The following is an 18064-nucleotide window of genomic DNA, read 5'->3' as shown; positions in this document are numbered from 1 at the left end:
GTTTACGTTTTCCGGTAAGTTTAGTAATCCTGTTCCACTGCCACCTATTACAATTGTCTACAATGCATAGTAGTATCCTGAAATCAAATTACCACAATTAGTACTGTAGCAAGCTATGAACATCATGAGAGCGACATACACAAAATGTACTGTACTGTAATAAAGATCACTGTATCTTAATAATATCTTTAGATAGCCACGTTCGAAGTCACTATTAAATCACAATTTATTTATTCCACTACTAATTGTGTGTTCGAGCTCACAGTAGCATGGCCACATCGTATTAGCCTATTGCCGTTAATTGTTATATTTGTAGGCGGAGATCGTGGTCATCGTATTTTATTGGGCAACAGCACCATCTTAATACTATCTTAATGTTTAAAACGTCAGTAAAGGAAATAGCAAGCGGAAGAAAGCTTCATTCCGGCTGCACTGCTGGTGTAGTGGTATCATGCAAGATTCCCATTCTTGCGACCCGGGTTCGATTCCCGGGCAGTGCAAATATTTTTATTTTCTTTCTTGGGTCACATCTACCGTGGTCTTAAATAATATTTAATACGATTTCGGTTTTCCTGTTGTGATTACATAGTTAGTTCTTTTTTTTATTTGCAATCAAGTATATCTTCATATGAATACACGTTGAATGTGAGTACCAGCAGTTGCTCGACGTACAACTAAGCACGTCCGAGTGTGGACTGTAAAATTGTTTGCAAATTTGCACAATACAATAATCCAAGGTATCACTTTCCATATAGTAACAACGCGTTACGCTGTTGTGCGACATTTTCAACTGTGTCAGTGAGCGGAATGGTACGCATCTGAGACTGAAGAATTACCCTTTCTGTGCTTTACGTTATAGTTATCGAGTAGAGCAAATATGATGCTTACATTGCAAAATTCTGAATAACCGATATTTCGACTCTTATTTCGTATCAGCAAATGTTCTGGGTGAAAGATTAATTGTGGAAGAGTTCCCTTTTCCCTGATTTTGCAATACAAAGTAAGTACCAGATGGTTATAATTGAGGTGCAGCTCGTCCCAGAGGTCCAGTGTGGGCTATCACTATCAGATGACAGAGAAACTTAGTAAATACACCACTCTACTCCGTTAATGGCGGACCAGTTTACGCTGGTCAAAAATAGTTCCAATTTTGGCCACCAGGTGCAAATCTGGCGCCGCGGATGCAAGAAAGACGTATAGAAATGTTTCCATATGTAATCGATTAGGAATGGGATGTGCGTAGCAAGTTCAAATAAGTGAGAAAGGCATAATACTGATTTTCTTATTAACTGCTGTTCACACAATTTGTTCAATACGACCACTGGAGGTGTCAAAGAGATGCTGTACAGCGTGCAGATTTGCCCCTGCTGTCCAAAAGTGGAACTAATTTTCTTGCAGCATAAATCGGTTCTGCAGGAACGCTTCTGCATATCTAGTATAAGTTTCGCTGCTATACGAGATTTGTAGCACACACTGCGCCTCCGTGAGTCGCGGCACATTAACTATGGCCACCCGACACTAGCGGAAATGTCTTATTCGCTAATCCATTGTTGAAATCTCCTAGGTAAATGACTTCGATATGTAATTATATATACTAACTCATCATCTACCACAGTAGCATAGTAAACTTGATACTGACCCATTCAAAGCTATGAATTATTGACATCGTGCTCTCGCGTTGGCCCGTGCAAGCACGGTGTACTGCTTCTCATTTCGCCAGAAACAACTGACATGTGCTCAGCGCTACTCTCCTGCGTAAAATTTACAGAAGTTCTTTAAAGTTCCGCCCAACGGACAAACGGGGAAAAGATTTCAACCGCTTGGTTTGCACTCAGGTTGGGGTAAACCTTTTTTATTTTTCGACATAGTCTTCTTCTCGACTTATACATTCCGTCCAACGCTGTTCTAATTCGTTGATCCCTTCGGAATAATAGGAACTGTCCAAGTTTGCAAAATAGCTACGTTATTGTTGTTGTTGTGGTCTTCAGTCCTGAGACTGGTTTGATGCAGCTCTCCATGCTACTCTATCCTGCGCAAGCTTCTTCATCTCCCAGTACCTACTGCAACCTACATCCTTCTGAATCTGCTTAGTGTATTCGTCTCCCTCTACGATTTTTCCCTCCACGCTGCCCTCCAATGCTAAATTGGTGAGCCCTTGATGCCTCAAAACATGTCCTACCAACCGATCCCTTCTTCTAGTAGCATTAGCTGCTTCAATTACCTCCATGTTTGGATAAAATCTTTGTCCCGCCAGCCATTTCTTCAAATTGGGGAACAAATAATAGTCCGAGGGAGCCAAGTCTGGAGAATAGGGGGATATGAAACGAGTTGGAATCCTATTTCTAATAATTTTGCGACCACAACTGCTGAGGTGTGTGCTGATACATTGTCGTAATGGAAAAGGACTTTTTTGCGGTCCAATCGCTGGCATTTTTCTTGCAGCTCGGATTTCAAACGGTCCAATAAACGATGAATAATATGCACCTGTAATAGTTTTACCCTTTTCCAGATAGTCGATGAGGATTATTCCTTGCGAATCCCAAAAGACAGTCGGCATAACCTTTCCGGCCGAATGAATGGTCTTTGCCTTTTGGTGCAGATTCTCCCTTGGTAATCCATTGTTTAGATTGTTGTTTGGTCATTGTTGTTTGGTCTCAGGAGTATAGAAATGTATCCATGTTTCAACCACAGTGACGAAACGACGTTTAAAGTCCTGCGGATTCTTCCTGAACAGCTGCACACCATCCTTGCAACACTTCACACGATTCCGTTTTTGGTCAAGCGTGAGCAATCGCGGAACCCTTCTTAGGGATAGCTTTCTCATGTCCAAATGTTTATATAAAATATTATGTACCCGTTCATTCGAGATGCCCACAGCACTAGCAATCTCACGCACTTAACTTTTCCGTCATCCAGCACCATATCATGGATTTTATCAATGATTTCTGGAGTCGTGACCTCCATAGGGCGCCCAGAACGTTCAGCATCACTTGTGCCCATACGGCCACTGCGAAAATTTTGAAACCATTTATAAACTGTTGTAATCGAAGGTGCAGAGTCACCGTAGTGTTTATCAAGCTTCTCTTTAGTCTCCTGAGGCGTTTTACCTTTCATAAAGTAATGTTTAATCACCACACGTAATTCTTTTTCGTCCATTTTTTGACATTCACTCGACTTCTTTGATTCAGACGAACGCCAAACACAAAGAAATAGACCAATACGGCTGAGACTTGGTGCGTGTTCTTTCCAAAGATGCTACTAACGAAACATGACCTCGATACGCGCCGGTAGTGCCATCTCTCGGACTTTGCACGGACTTTTCTCGTATCTTATTACTATGTCACTGTGAAAGAAACTTAAAGACATTATGCTGTACTAACAGCCATCAACGTTTTTCTTAATCATACTTTTGCTATGTAATTTTTATTTCAAAAATCGTGTGCAGTCACATTCTGCGTAAACGCTATTTATGCTCTGATTGTTTCGCTGTTAATACGTACTGTGAAAATGGATAATACTATTACCTACTTCGTAGTGAAACACGCGCACGGAACACCGCTGATGACCAGAAACTAATTGTTCTCAATGTTTTTCACAAGACTACAGAGAAAAAAACCAGCTTTCACGTTTTTCGAGACACATTGTGCATTAAACAAAATACTGGATTCGAGTTTCATGGGTGGCCTAATCGGCAGCGCTGTAGAATGTTAACTGTGTATACTATGAGGCGGCGGTTCAAATCCCGATGTGATCCACGAACTTTTAGTTCGGTTGTAAGTAGGCTGTTTAGGTTTTTATGTTGGTAACGCCACGTAGCGCTCTGTATCAAAATCACTGACTGTGCTGTGTGCAGTCTGAGGCTGGTCGGCATTGTTGCAATACTGTATTTGCCATTGTAGTGTTGGGCAGTTGGAGGTGAGTCGCCAGCAGTGGTGGATGTGGGGAGAGAGATGGCGAAGTTTTGAGAGCGGATGATCTGAACGTGTGTCCATCAGAGACAGTAAATTTGTAATACTGGATATCATGAACAGATATATATATATATATATATATATATATATATATATATATATATATAATGAGTTTTGAATACTATAAAGGTAAATACATTGTTTGTTCTCTGTCAAAATCTTTCATTTGCTAACTATGCCTATCAGTAGTTAGTGCCTTCAGTAGTTAAAATCTTTATTTAGCTGGCAGTATTGACGCTCGCCGTATTGCAGTAGTTCGAGTAACGAAAATTTTTGTGAGGTAAGTGACTCATGAAAGGTATAGGTTATTGTTAGTCATGGCCATTCTTTTGTAGGGATTTTTGAAAGTCAGATTGCGTTGCGCTAAAAATATCGTGTGTCAGTTTAAGCACAGTCATTTATAATTTTTCTAAGGGGACGTTTCATACGGTTTGAATGGCTAAATCATTTAAAAATGAAAGTCGTCAAATATGTCTTAATGAACTTGTACTTAACGATCATTTTTCAAAAAAATGCACGTCTTCTAGTTTCTAATTAAATATCGCTCGCAAAATTCTCGTTTTCATTGCGGACATAAATTGTCAATCATCGATATTTCATAAAATGTTGTTAAAGACTGTTGATGCTAAGAAAATATGACACTTTAAATTATTTGGAGAAAAATGAAAAAGTCTTTATTTGACTATGCACATTGTTTTGTGGGACAGATGTGGCCACACACGAGCCAGAGCGGTAAGCGTCCTTGAAGCATGGAAAACAAATTTCACGGCTTCGAGCACACTGTAGAAATTTTTTTAGAGTTATCAACGTACCACTTCAGTCCGAACCCAACAGAATTGGTCTGGAGTCAAGTTAAGGTATTTTTCGCGAGGAATAACAAGATATTTAAGGTGCCAAACGTATTTGAACTAATGCACGATTCTTTGTGACGCACCAGTGCCGAACGATGGCGAAATGCGGAATAGCGCGTCATAAAAGAGGAGGAGAAAATGTGGATTTTGTGATGGCTTGGGATTCGGTTGCTGATGGCCTCGTTTTCAACGCGGCAGTACTGAAATGTATTTCACTGAGTCCGATGTGGAAGAAGTTCAGAGATTACCACACTACTAACTGTAATATCTTCAGTGGCTTCGATATTTAACCACAGGGTGGCGCACTAAATGTGTTACCATTCGTTTCTTTCACAATTTACGACGCCCATTAGATATCCGGCAGGGATCTCTACAGCAGTACCAGCAGAGCTTGGAAAAACAAATGAGTTACGAAATGACGTGTAATTCACGATACTACCGCTAGGAAACTAGTAAGCAGCAATGGCTGACAATGGAAGGCTGACTACACAGCAATGATCGGCAATTATGTTACTTTTTCATGAAACGAAAAGCCTTGTTGTGACTCAGTGGCGTTTTCGACAACAGTTTAACACACCATGGGTCCCTTGCAAGTAGACCATCCACACAGGTTGTACGATAAATTTGTACAGGAAGGAACAGTATTGGAAGCGAAGCGACCTCGGCCTAAGCCTGTTTGTTCGCCGAAGAATATTGAAGCGGTACGAGTTGCTGTACAGAGAAGTCCCGGGAAATCGTATAGAAAGGCAGCAGTGCAACTAGTAATATCCAGACGCTCCGTTCAACGCATTCTTAAAAGTGACCTCCATATGTATCCATACAAGATTACCTGTGCACAGAAGCTTACTGAAGAACACAAGCAGCAGAGACTACTGTTTGCTCAGTGGGCGGAGGATAGGGAAGAAACTCTCAACAACGTTTGGTTTTCAGACCAGGGGCATTTTCATTTAGACGGTGTGGTTAACAAACAAAATGTACGCTTTTGGGTCACTGAAAACCCACAAGTGCTTCATGAACGACAACATTATGCTCAGAGGATTAAAGTGTGGGCAGCGATTTCCAGTCACGGACTTATTGGACCTTTTTTCTTTGAAGAAACTGTGAACAGCGAGCGTTATTTGAGCATGCTTCGCAATAACTTCATTCCACAGCTTCTTGCTACTGCCTTGCCCTTCATCTCGCAGGGGTTCATGCAAGATGGAGCAACGCCACTTACTGCAAATAATATGTTGGAGTTTTTACACGAGCATTTCGACGTGAGGATCAGTTCTCTCAGGTTTCCAGGTCGCTTCACAGATGGACAAAATTGGCTCCCCAGTAGTCCAGACCTCGATCCATGTGACTTTTTTCTTTGGGGGTACCTAAAGGAAAAAATTTTCCCGAAACGTCCACGTGATTTAATGGAGCTCAGAAGATTTATTCTTCAAGCTTGCAGTGAAATTTAATTCCTCCGTAGGGTAATCACTAATTTCAGTGTTCGTTTGAAGAAGTTAGGAAACGAAATGGTGGACACATTGAGCATGTGCTGATTTAGAACAAATCTCCATGGACGGCTCTTCATTGTAGTATATGTTCCTTTCAGACTGTATTGACAATAAAGTTAATATTCAAAAACAAAATGGTAACACATTTCGTGCGCCACCCTGTACATGGGAGATCAGCTGTGCGCATTTACGCCACTCGTAGCTCATGCAGGACAAGTATCCTTTTTAAAGTGAGGAATTTTCATCACTCTAGTTTTAATTAGCTAAGATCGAGAGTATGTTACGTTTTCCGTTCGGTAAACTAAGAAGCGTTGTGCCATATGTTATTTCCTTCTGTTTAAAAAGTAAATGACTTTCAAAGCTATATTGTTCTCTGCTGTGTCTTTCTACATCTTTAGTGCATCTGTTCACATCACTGCTGTTTAGCTGGATCACTTACCTGGCCAGTGCTGTCCAAGTTATATGCGTCGGTAAAGCTGTTGCCCCGTATCGTCAATGAGACGATGTACGCGTAATGCACAGCATTAAACGTATCCTCGCTATCATACTTGACTGTACTTGGGCCAGCCTGGCTTCCGCTCCACGAAATCCAATTTATTTATTTAATCATTTGGTGATTTTATACAATATACAGTTGATACAAGGCAATATACATATGATATAAGGCAAGATTAAACCTCAAAGTCCGTGTTTTTCAACCAATTAATTAAGCTGGGTGTTAGAGTGAACAAGTCGTCGGGAATTCCAGGGTACGAATGAAGTGGCTGTTGTGTGATGCCCTTAGGTTGGTTAGGTTTAAGTTCTAGGGGACTGATGACCATAGCTGTTAAGTCCCATAGTGCTCAGAGCCATTTGAACCATTTTATGAATGAAGTGGACAGCGTTGGACTAAATGTTCAATTGTCTGCTCTTCTTGATTACATTCACACATTGGTGAACTGATCCAGCCCCATTTGTACCTGAAGTGTCTACAACAACCATGTCCAGTCCTTAACCTGTTGAGGCGGCACCTGCGGTTCCTCGGTAGGTCAAAACGTTTTGGCTTCTTTGTGGGATCAAGGTAATGGGCTCTTGTTCCCAATGTTTTTGTTGTCCATTCAAGCTTCCAGGTTTCATTTAGATCAAAACCATCCGCGATTAGTTGTCCTGCAGTAACACTTGCTGGCCTTCTTGGTCGCAATCGTTGCTGTGGCGGTTGACAGAATTCCTGGTGCAGTGGTAGAGAGGGTGATGCAGAGAGTTTCTTGGCCTCCCACAGTAGAGCTTGTTTCCGCCTTAAGTGAGGTGGAGGGATGTGACTCAGTACAGGTAACCAGTGGCACGGGTTTGATTTGATGGAACCAGTAATACAGCGCATTGTGTCGTTAAGTTTTGTGTCTACCTTCTTCACACGTACACTTTCCAACCAGACAGGTGCACAGCACTCGGCAGCAGAGTACACAACACTGATGCCAGTTAAACGCGGAAGAATACATACTGTAATGCTGACATGAGGTTTATTCCAATGATGAACGGAGCGCAGCAGCAAAAAATTTTCGTAGAATTTGACGCTGATGCACCTTAGTTCCCGACGTAAATTCAACTGAATGAGAGGTAGTGCATGAAGAGTTTCTCAGACAAACAAAAGCTAAACGATGTCAAAGTTAGCGTAAGGAGGGCTGTGCCTGAAGCGTTCAGTGAATTCGAAAGTAAAATTCTATGTACCGACTTGACAGAAAATCCTAGGAAGGTCTGGTCTTACGTTAAATCAGTAAGTGGCTCGAAACAGCATATGCAGACACTCCGGGATGATGATGGCACTGAAACAAAGGATGACACACGTAAAGCTGAAATACTAAACACCTTTTTCCAAAGCTGTATCATAGAGGAAGACCGCACTGCAGTTCCTTCTCTAAATCCTCGCACAAACGAAAAAATGGCTGATATCGAAAGAAGTGTCCAAGGAATAGAAAAGCAACTGGAATCACTCAACAGAGGAAAGTCCACTGGACCTGACGGGATACCAATTCGATTCTACACAGAGTACGCGAAAGAACTTACCCCCCTTCTAACAGCCATGTACCGCAAGTCTATAGAGGAACGAAAGTTCCAAATGATTGGAAAAGAGCACAGGTAGTCCCAGTCTTCAAGAAGGGTCGTCGAGCAGATGCGCAAAACTATAGACCTATATTTCAGACGTCGATCTGTTGTATAATTTTGGAACATGTTTTTTGCTCGCGTATCATGTCGTTTCTGGAAACCCAGAATCTACTCTGTAGGAATCAACATGGATTCCGGAAACAGCGATCGTGTGAGACCCAACTCGCTTTATTTGTTCATGAGACCCAGAAAATATTAGATACAGGCTCCCAGGTAGATGCTATTTTCCTTGACTTCCGAAAGGCGTTCGATACAGTTCCGCACTGTCGCCTGATAAACAAAGTAAGAGCCTACGGAATATCAGACCAGCTGTGTCGCTGGATTGAAGAGTTTTTAACAAACAGAACACAGCATGTTGTTCTCAATGGAGAGACGTCTACAGACATTAAAGTAACCTCTGGCGTGCCACAGGGCAGTGTTATGGGACAATTCCGTTTCACAATATATATAAATAACCTAGTAGATAGTGTCGGAAGTTCCATGTGGCTTTCCGCGGATGATACTGTATACTGTGTACTAGATAAGTTGCAGCATTAGAAAATTGCAGCGAAATGTAGGAAGATCTGTAGTGGATAGTGCATGGAGTGGCAACTGACCCTTAACATAGACAAATGTAATGTATTACGAATACGTTGGAAGGAGGATCCTTTATTGTATGATTATATGATAGCGGAACAAACACTGGTAGCAGTTACTTCCGTAAAATATATGGGAGTGTACGTCCGGAACGATTTTAAGTGGAATGATCATATAAAATTAGTGGTTGGTAAGGCGGGTACCAGGTTGAGGTACATTGGGAGAGTCCTTAGAAAATGTAGTCCACCAACAAAGGAGGTGGCTTACAAAACACTTGTTCGACCTATACCTGAGTATTGCTCATCAGTGTGGGCTCCGTACCAGATCGGGTTGACGGAGGGGATAGAGAAGATCCAAAGAAGAGGGGCGCGACTCGTCACAGGGTTATTTGGTAAGCGTGATAGCGTTACGGAGATGTTTAGCAAACTCAAGTGGCAGACTCTGCAAGAGAGGCGCTCTGCAACGCGGTGTAGCTTGCTGTCCAGGTTTCGAGAGGGTGCGTTTCTGGATGAGGTATCGAATATATTGCTTCCCCCTACTTATACCTCCCGAGGAGATCACGAATGTAAAATTAGAGAGATTCGAGCGCGCACGGAGGCTTTCCCAGCAGTCGTTCTTCCCGCGAACCATACGCGACTGGAACAGGAAAGGGAGGTAATGACAGTGGCACGTAAAGTGTATAAATGTAGATGTAGATGTGAAGATGTACCAAGTCAGAATGTCTGTGCTTTCCAGAAGAGTTGGGGATCTTGTGGTGTGGTTCATTTCTCGTGCACGCACGCACCCACTCCTGCACAGCTGCGTAATGTTGCGCTCTGGCTTCACACGGAGACGCTTGGTTCAGCGCCAAGAGCAGGTCTGGTGAACAAGCAGTTCTCCCCTCCCCCCCCCCCCCCCCCCCCCGCGCGTTGCCCGCTTGTATCAACAGCCGTGCCAGCGATTTCTCTGCAGTTCAGCAAACACGACCTGCGTCACGCGAGCTGCGCGGTGAAAAAAGAAATAAGCGCCGATGCGAATGTGCGCCGAGCGCATGCGTCAAAACAAGGTCAAGATCGCAGTAGAGACGCGCCAACTATCATGTAAAACGCGCACCTCTCCTCGTTCGCTTTAAATAACCTCACATCAACAACGCTACGTCAGAAGTAAGTTCTGTACGACTTGTAGCTGATGATTTAGAGGCACCATGTCACTAATTGGGCGGCCCCTCCTGCCGGAGGTTCGAGTCTTCCCTCGGACATGGGTGTGTGTGCTGTTCTTACAAGGTAACCTCCCCATCGCACCCCCCTCAGATTTAGTTGTAAATTGGCACAGTGGATAGGCCTTGAAAACCTTAACACAGATCAATCGAGAAAACAGGAACAAGGTTCCAGAATGAGATTTTCACTCTGCAGCGGAGTGTGCGCTGGTATGAAACTTCCTGGTAGATTAAAACTGTGTGTCGGACCGAGACTCGAACTCGGGACCTTTGCCTTTCGCGGTCAAGTGCTCTACCAACTGTTGCCCAAGAACGACTCACGGCCCGTCCTCACAGCTTCACTTCTGCCAGTACCTCGTCTCCTCCCTTCCAAACTTTACAGAAGCTCTCCTGCGAACCTTGCAGAACTAGCACTCCTGAAAGAAAGGATAATGCGGAGACTTGGCTTAGCCACAGCCTGGGGGATGTTTCCAGAATGAGATTTTCACTCTGCAGCGGAGTTCTGGAAGGTTCGCAGGAGAGCTTCTGTAAAGTTTGGAAAGTAGGAGGCGAGGTACTGGCAGAAGTAAAGCTGTGAGGACAAGGCGTGAGTCGTGCTTGGGTGGCTCAGTTGGTAGAGCACTTGCCCGCGGAACGCAAAGGTCCCGAGTTCGAGTCTCGGTCCGGCACACAGTTTTAATCTCTCAGGAAGTTTCAGGAAGAAGTTGTGTGGAACTATGAAAAAAAAAGCAAAATATACAAACTGAGTAGTCCATGTGCAACATACGCAACATCAAGGATAATGTGGGCTCAGGAGCGCCTTGGTCCCGTGGTTAGCGTGAGCAGCTGCGAAAACGAGAGGTCCTTGGTTCAAGTCTTCCCTCGAGTGAAAAGTTTAATTTTTTATTTTCAGACAATCATTATCTGTCCGTCCGTCCGATGCGATCACTTTTTTGGGAGTGATCATCACATCCACAAGAAAACCTAAATCGGGCAAGGTAGAAGAATCTTTTTAGCCATTCGGCAAGTGTACAAGTTAGGTGGGTCGACAACATATTCCTGTCATGTGACGCACATGCCGTCACCATTGTCGTATAGAGTAGATCAGGCGTGTTTTCCTGCGGAGGAATCGGTTGACCTATGACCTTGCGATCAAATGTTTTCGGTTCCCATTGGAGAGGCACGTCCTTTCGTCTACTAATCGCACGGTTTTGCGGTGCGATCGCAAAACACAGACACTAAACTTATTGCAGTGAACAGAGACGTCAATGAACGAATGGACAAATCATAACTTTGCGAAAATAAAGAAAGTAAACCTTTCAGTCGAGGGAAGACTTGAAGCAAGGACCTCACGTTCGGCAGCTGCTCACGCTAACCACGGGACCACGGCGCTCCTGAGCTCACATTATCCTTGATGTTGCGTATGTTGCACATGGACTACTCAGTTTGTATATTTTGCTTATTTTTTCATAGTTCCACACAAATTCTTCCTGTTTTCTCTATTGGTCTGTGTTGAGTTTTTCAAGGCCTATCCACTGTGCCAACTTATAAATCTGAGGGGGGTGCGATGGGGAGGTTCCCTTGTTAGCATAAGTTATTTTAAGTAGTGTGTAAGTAGCAGCAGTTTGGTCCCTTAGGAATTCATACACATTTGAACATTGGATGATTTGGATGATAAACTTTTTTTCCTATCCTCATCGTTATCGTAATCTTGCGGGCTTTCAAAACGACTACGCATCCTCCCACTCAATGTTGCAATAGGGTAAACCTTGGTTAGTTCGTGGCATTGCTTATTCCGTGATACTTTGTAGACTCCTCTTCACGGAATTATGAACCACGCTAGAAGAGCAGTCGCTGACCCACAGATAGCAGAACATCTCCCCTACCTGCAACAGCATTTCGTGCCAAGTTACCGGCGGCCTTGGCAGCACAGTCAGTTGTTTTCTTCCGCTGGGCGTAGTTGTCTTTCGCTTTCGCGCTGCAGAATCCCACGTGTTTTCAAAGTGCTGAATGCTCCTCATTTTAACAAGATAACTTTTTTTGATTTTGCACAGTTGTTTATGTGATACAAATAAATTTTTCCGATTAAGATTTGTGTATTTGCTTTCGTTAGTGTAGACGTAATAGCCTTGGCTGCGCTAGTAAAATCTTAGCATTTTAACTGCCATCATACGCTACCCTAGACTGTCTTCGCAAATACTGGCTACTAAACGCATTTAAAAGCGTATATTTAATTATTTGTAGCAGCATGCCCGTGCTATAGATAGAGCACTTCATTTTAAACCAGATAATACCGGGTGATCAAAAAGTCAGTATAAATTTGAAAACTGAATAAATCATGGAATAATGTAGATAGAGAGGTACAAATTGACGCACATGCTTCGAATGACATGGAGTTTTACTAGAACCAAAAAATACAAAAGTTCAAAAAATGTCCTTTTCATCTCATCAGAATAGCAATAATTAACATAACAAAGTAAGACAAAGCAAAGATGATGTTTTTTGCGTTAGCAGAAGAGCCAACAACGTGTTACGAGTGGAGGCCGAAATGCACGCGTTATAGCTGACGCAGGCTGGCGTGAGGAGGGAAGTACTATACTGACGTGAGGTCTGGAACATGACAAGGGATGAGAATTCAGAAAGCGGACGTAATTAGTTTAATACTTAACTTTAATCCATTAATGATGAACGTCGCTCTTGACGGTACATGATTCACAATATTATCTGTTCAGATTATATTCTTGAAGGTAGTAATTATAGTAACTGAATAGGGCGCCTTGCTAGGTCGTAGCAAATGACGTAGCTGAAGGCTATGCTAAACTGTCGTCTCTGCAAATGAGAGCGTATGTAGTCAGTGAACCATCGCTAGCAAAGTCGGCTGTCCAACTGGGGCGAGTGCTAGGGAGTGTAGACTAGACTAGGCCTGCCGTGTGGCGGCCCTCGGTCTGCAATCACTGATAGTGGCGACACGCGGGTCCGACGTATACTAACGGACCGCGGCCGATTTAAAGGCTACCACCTAGCAAGTGTGGTGTCTGACGGTGACACCACAATGTTCTGTACAGGAAATGCTCAATATGTCCACCATCATTCCTCAACAATAGCTGTAGTGGAGGAATAATGTTGTGAACAGCACTGTCCAGAGTTATGGTGAGGCAGTGGCGTCGGATGTTGTCTTTCAGCATCACTAGAGATGTCGGTCGATTACGATACACTTGTGACTTCAGGTAACCCCAAAAGCCAATAATCGCACGGACTGAGGTCTGGGGACCTGGAAGGGCAAGCGTGACGAAAGTGGCAGCTGAGCACACGATCATCACCAAACGACGCGCGCAAGAGATCTTTCACGCATCTAGCAGTATGGGGTGGAGGGCCATCCTGCATAAACAACGTACGTTCCAGCAGGTGTTTATTAGCCATGCTGGGGATGATGCGATTCTGTAACATATCGGCGTACCTCTAACCCATTACGGTAGCAGTTACAAAACCAGAATCAGTGCCATCTGTCGGACATTTTGTGAACTTCGCTTTTTTTGGTTCTAATAAAACCCCATGTCATTCCAAGCATGTGTGTCAATTTTTAGGGCGACCGAAGAGGCCGTGCGGTTCTAGGCGCTGCAGTCTGGAACCGTTACGGTCGCAGGTTCGAATCCTGCCTTGAGCAAGGATGTGTGTGATGTCCTCAGGTTAGTTAGGTTTAACTAGTTCCAAGTTCTAGGGGACTAATGACCTCAGAAGTTGAGTCCCATAGTGCTCAGAGCCATTTGAACCATTTTTTTGTCAATTTTTACCTCTCTATCTACATTATTCCGTGGTTTATTACGTTTTCAAATTTATACTGACTTTTTGATCACCCGGTATATTAAATTTGCCTATCACGGATTAACCGAGCTATCACGAATTTTACCAGTTTTTTTCTTCTCCATGTTAGATGCCTCCATAATATCGCAAATATGCTAACCTAAATATTATTACAGCAGCAAGATTGGAAAAAGAGGAGAAGTACTCAATTTACAAGGCATCAAATCAATGTAAAGTGCCATGAAAGACTTTCTTAGCAGGACTGAAGGTGAATTTGTAGGCCTACCCAAATAAGGGAAACCGTTTTCTTTACCTGTACAAATGGAACAAAGAATATGCAATTACATACTTTCCATGCAGGAATTAGGATTCGGATTGACTGTAGTTCTGATTCGAAAACTGGTATATAAACTGTCTACAGCAATTGGTAGGAAACATCCCTCCAATGGAGAAGAACAAGCTGCTGGGGACTGGTGGTGGAAAGATTTTAAAACGCGTTATGGGCTTACCCTAAAAGTGCCTAAAAATATTGCTGCTTATAGGTTTTCAATGGGAAATAGGTCAATAAGTACTGACTTTTTTCAAAAATTAGAAGCATTAGTCACAGATCTAGGAGTTCAAGATCGTCCAGATCTAGTATGGAATTGAGATGAGACAGGGCTCTCATATGTGGTGAAAGCATCCAAGATCGTTACAGCAGTTGGCAAAAAGTATGCATATAGCAGAACGTTTGCTGATCGAGGTGAAAATCACACATTGCGTGCCTGTGTCACTGCTAGTTGTGACTGGATACCAGCTATAGTGATATTTGAGGATGTTCGAATGTCAGAAGATCTTCTGAAAGACGTAATTCTTGGCACCATCCTGAAACTATCACCAAAAGGGTGGACAAATGGAGAACTTTTTCTGGAATGGTTCAATCATTTCATACAATGTATGCCTCCTGCAAGACCTATAATTTTAGTAATGGATTCCCATGGATTCCATATTTCACAGGAGGTCATTGATCTGGCCAAGAAGGACCAGATCTTTCGTCTGACATTTCCTTCTCAAACTACTCACATTCTGCATCCATTGGATTTAGCGGTATATAGGCAACTTAAAAGATCATGGGGAAAATCTTTAAATAGCTACAATGTCAAGAATCCAGGTCTCAGACCAAACAAATCTGATTTCCACAAATTTCTGAAACCTGCTTACTACGGTGCTTTCAGTCCTGAGACCATCATATCAGCTTTTAGGAAGACTGGTATATATCCATTTAATCCTGCCGCTGTGGCTGATGAGGCAAAAGCAGCATCAAAGCTGACAGACAAACCTGCAGAAGACGATGTGGAACCAGCATTAGATGATTCAGAAAGTCATTCAGACGTGAATGAACTTCTTGCTCTGCCTGTCTTAACACATGATGGGAACAAATGCAAACGGAGGAGAAAGACGGATAGCAAGGCCAAATGTCTGACTCCAGTTCTAGAAGAGGCTCCCAGAAGAACCAGAGGTAGGTGAGCCGTGGCGCTCGTTACTGGCGCGCCAGTCTCTTGGATGTCCATTATCGATCCTTCCATGTTTCTTATCTTTGCTTGTCTTGTTGTTTTCCGCATTCGCGGGGCGAGTGGCAGTTGACGTTTGCTCGGGCTACCTGCTGAGACGCCGCGAGGTACGAGGTGGGAAGCAGCCACGTATATGTGGAGTTGGTTGTACGCGGTCTGCCGGTTCGGCATGGAGGATATGTGTTGGCTGCCTGCCTGTCTGCTCTCCTGATTTTGCTCGCCGTGCCTTGCGACCGCCTAGCTTGGGTTGCTGCCTGGTGTATCCTACACGAGCCATACCGGACGTCCAGCAGACGTTAAGCAGCCTTGCGTTTCTTTAAAGAAAAGGAGCAAATGTGTAAGACGTTTTGTAACCAATTTTGGTGGCCACTTACACTGCCTTTGGGGAGAGCTAATTCTTTTAAATTTAAATAGTTGGGGTTCCCTGTCCTTTATAATCTTTTGGGGGTTTTATTTGAATTTTCTCTTTGGGGTTCCTTCCTTGTGCTTGGTTAAATGTTTACTTATATAGCGGGAAGTGACTCCTGGTTAAAACTTGGAGAAGGTGTTTGATGTTAGTGCCGCTTCCGGTATTTGTCTTTTCAGTTAAGTGTTGTCATCCCTTCGAGCGACCTGGTGTCACTCCTCGTTAATTAATTCTGGTTTATGTGTACTTAATTTTGAATTGGCCATTTGAATTAATATTTTGGAGTTCAGTATAGCACTAAGGCAACCTCGTTGTATACCACGTTGTGCCCCGGTCTAGTACCTTAATTTTCAGTGGCACGAGTTAGCTCCACTACCGGTTTTACTGATGTGCTCCCTTCAAAATCTTGTCTTGTGTAAGTTTGCCCCATGTATGTCTGGGAACACAGAGATGAGCTTTAGTGTGACTTCAGTGCTAGTCAGTTAACGGAATCTTCATTTTGGGTTGGCTTCCACTGAAGAGTTTGAGTGGAGTGTAGTGTGTTTGATTTGTTACTCACTTAATTACCTTAAGTTTGTTTATTTAATTGGGAGCAAGACATTTAAAGACTGTCCGTTTTAACTTCCCTAGTTTCGGGGTGTTGCTAATTCGTCCCAAATGGCCTACTACTTATTCAATGGCAAGGCTGTTGATTAGTTGGTTACTGTGAGTACAAATTCACGCTATTTATTTGTTACCGAAGTTGTTGAAGTGTCTGTGTCGTGATTCAATCACTAGCCACGTGTTTCAGCTAAGTTGATATAAACCTTACATTGCCTCCTTAAAATTTGTTGCCAGCAGAAACCCTTAAGACAACTAAGTTTTGTCACTGCTTATGTCACTGCTTATGTTAACCCCCCCCCATGAACCATGGACCTTGCCGTTGGTGGGGAGGCTTGCGTGCCTCAGCGATACAGATAGCCGTACCGTAGGTGCAACCACAACGGAGGGGTATCTGTTGAGAGGCCAGACAAACGTGTGGTTCCTGAAGAGGGGCAGCACCCTTTTCAGTAGTTGCAAGGGCAACAGTCTGGATGATTGACTGATCTGGCCTTGTAACAATAACCAAAACGGCCTTGCTGTGCTGGTACTGCGAACGGCTGAAAGCAAGGGGAAACTACAGCCGTAATTTTTCCCGAGGGCATGCAGCTTTACTGTATGATTACATGATGATGGCGTCCTCTTGGGTAAAATATTCCGGAGGTAAAGTAGTCCCCCATTCGGATCTCCGGGCGGGGACTACTCAAGAGGATGTCGTTATCAGGAGAAAGAAAACTGGCGTTCTACGGATCGGAGCGTGGAATGTCAGATCCCTTAATCGGGCAGGTAGGTTAGAAAATCTAAAAAGGGAAATGGATAGGTTGAAGTTAGATATAGTGGGAATTAGTGAAGTTCGGTGGCAGGAGGAACAAGACTTCTGGTCAGGTGACTACAGGGCTATAATCACAAAATCAAATAGGGGTAATGCAGGAGTAGGTTTAATAATGAATAGGAAAATAGGAATGCGGGTAAGCTTCTACAAACAGCATAGTGAACGCATTATTGTGGCCAAGATAGATACGAAGCCCACACCTACTACAGTAGTACAAGTTTATATGCCAACTAGCTCTGCAGATGACGAAGAAATTGAAGAAATGTATGATGAAATAAAAGAAATTATTCAGATTGTGAAGGGAGACGAAAATTTAATAGTCATGGGTGACTGGAATTCGAGTGTAGGAAAAGGGAGAGAAGGAAACATAGTAGGTGAATATGGATTGGGGGACAGAAATGAAAGAGGAAGCCGCCTGGTAGAATTTTGAACAGAGCACAACATAATCATAACTAACACTTGGTTTAAGAATCATGAAAGAAGGTTGTATACATGGAAGAACCCTGGAGATACTAAAAGGTATCAGATAGATTATATAATGGTAAGACAGAGATTTAGGAACCAGGTTTTAAATTGTAAGACGTATCCAGGGGCAGATGTGGACTCTGACCACAATCTATTGGTTATGACCTGTAGATTAAAACTGAAGAAACTGCAAAAAGGTAGGAATTTAAGGAGATGGGACCTGGATAAACTAAAAG

The 18064-nt window shown here is 43.1% G+C and overlaps 1 non-coding gene across 1 annotated transcript; it reads left to right on the top strand.

Annotated features, from left to right (window-relative positions):
- The first annotated feature begins 429 nt into the window (after positions 1–429).
- Trnag-ccc (transfer RNA glycine (anticodon CCC)) lies at positions 430–500 on the top strand. Its single transcript has one exon. It is a non-coding gene; the product is annotated as a tRNA-Gly (tRNA).
- The last annotated feature ends 17564 nt before the right edge of the window (positions 501–18064 follow it).

Source organism: Schistocerca serialis, chromosome 10 (assembly GCF_023864345.2).
Source record: "Schistocerca serialis cubense isolate TAMUIC-IGC-003099 chromosome 10, iqSchSeri2.2, whole genome shotgun sequence".
NCBI lineage: Eukaryota > Metazoa > Arthropoda > Insecta > Orthoptera > Acrididae > Schistocerca > Schistocerca serialis.
Note: the sequence above shows the minus strand (reverse complement) of the source record. Positions and strands in the feature narration are given on the sequence as shown.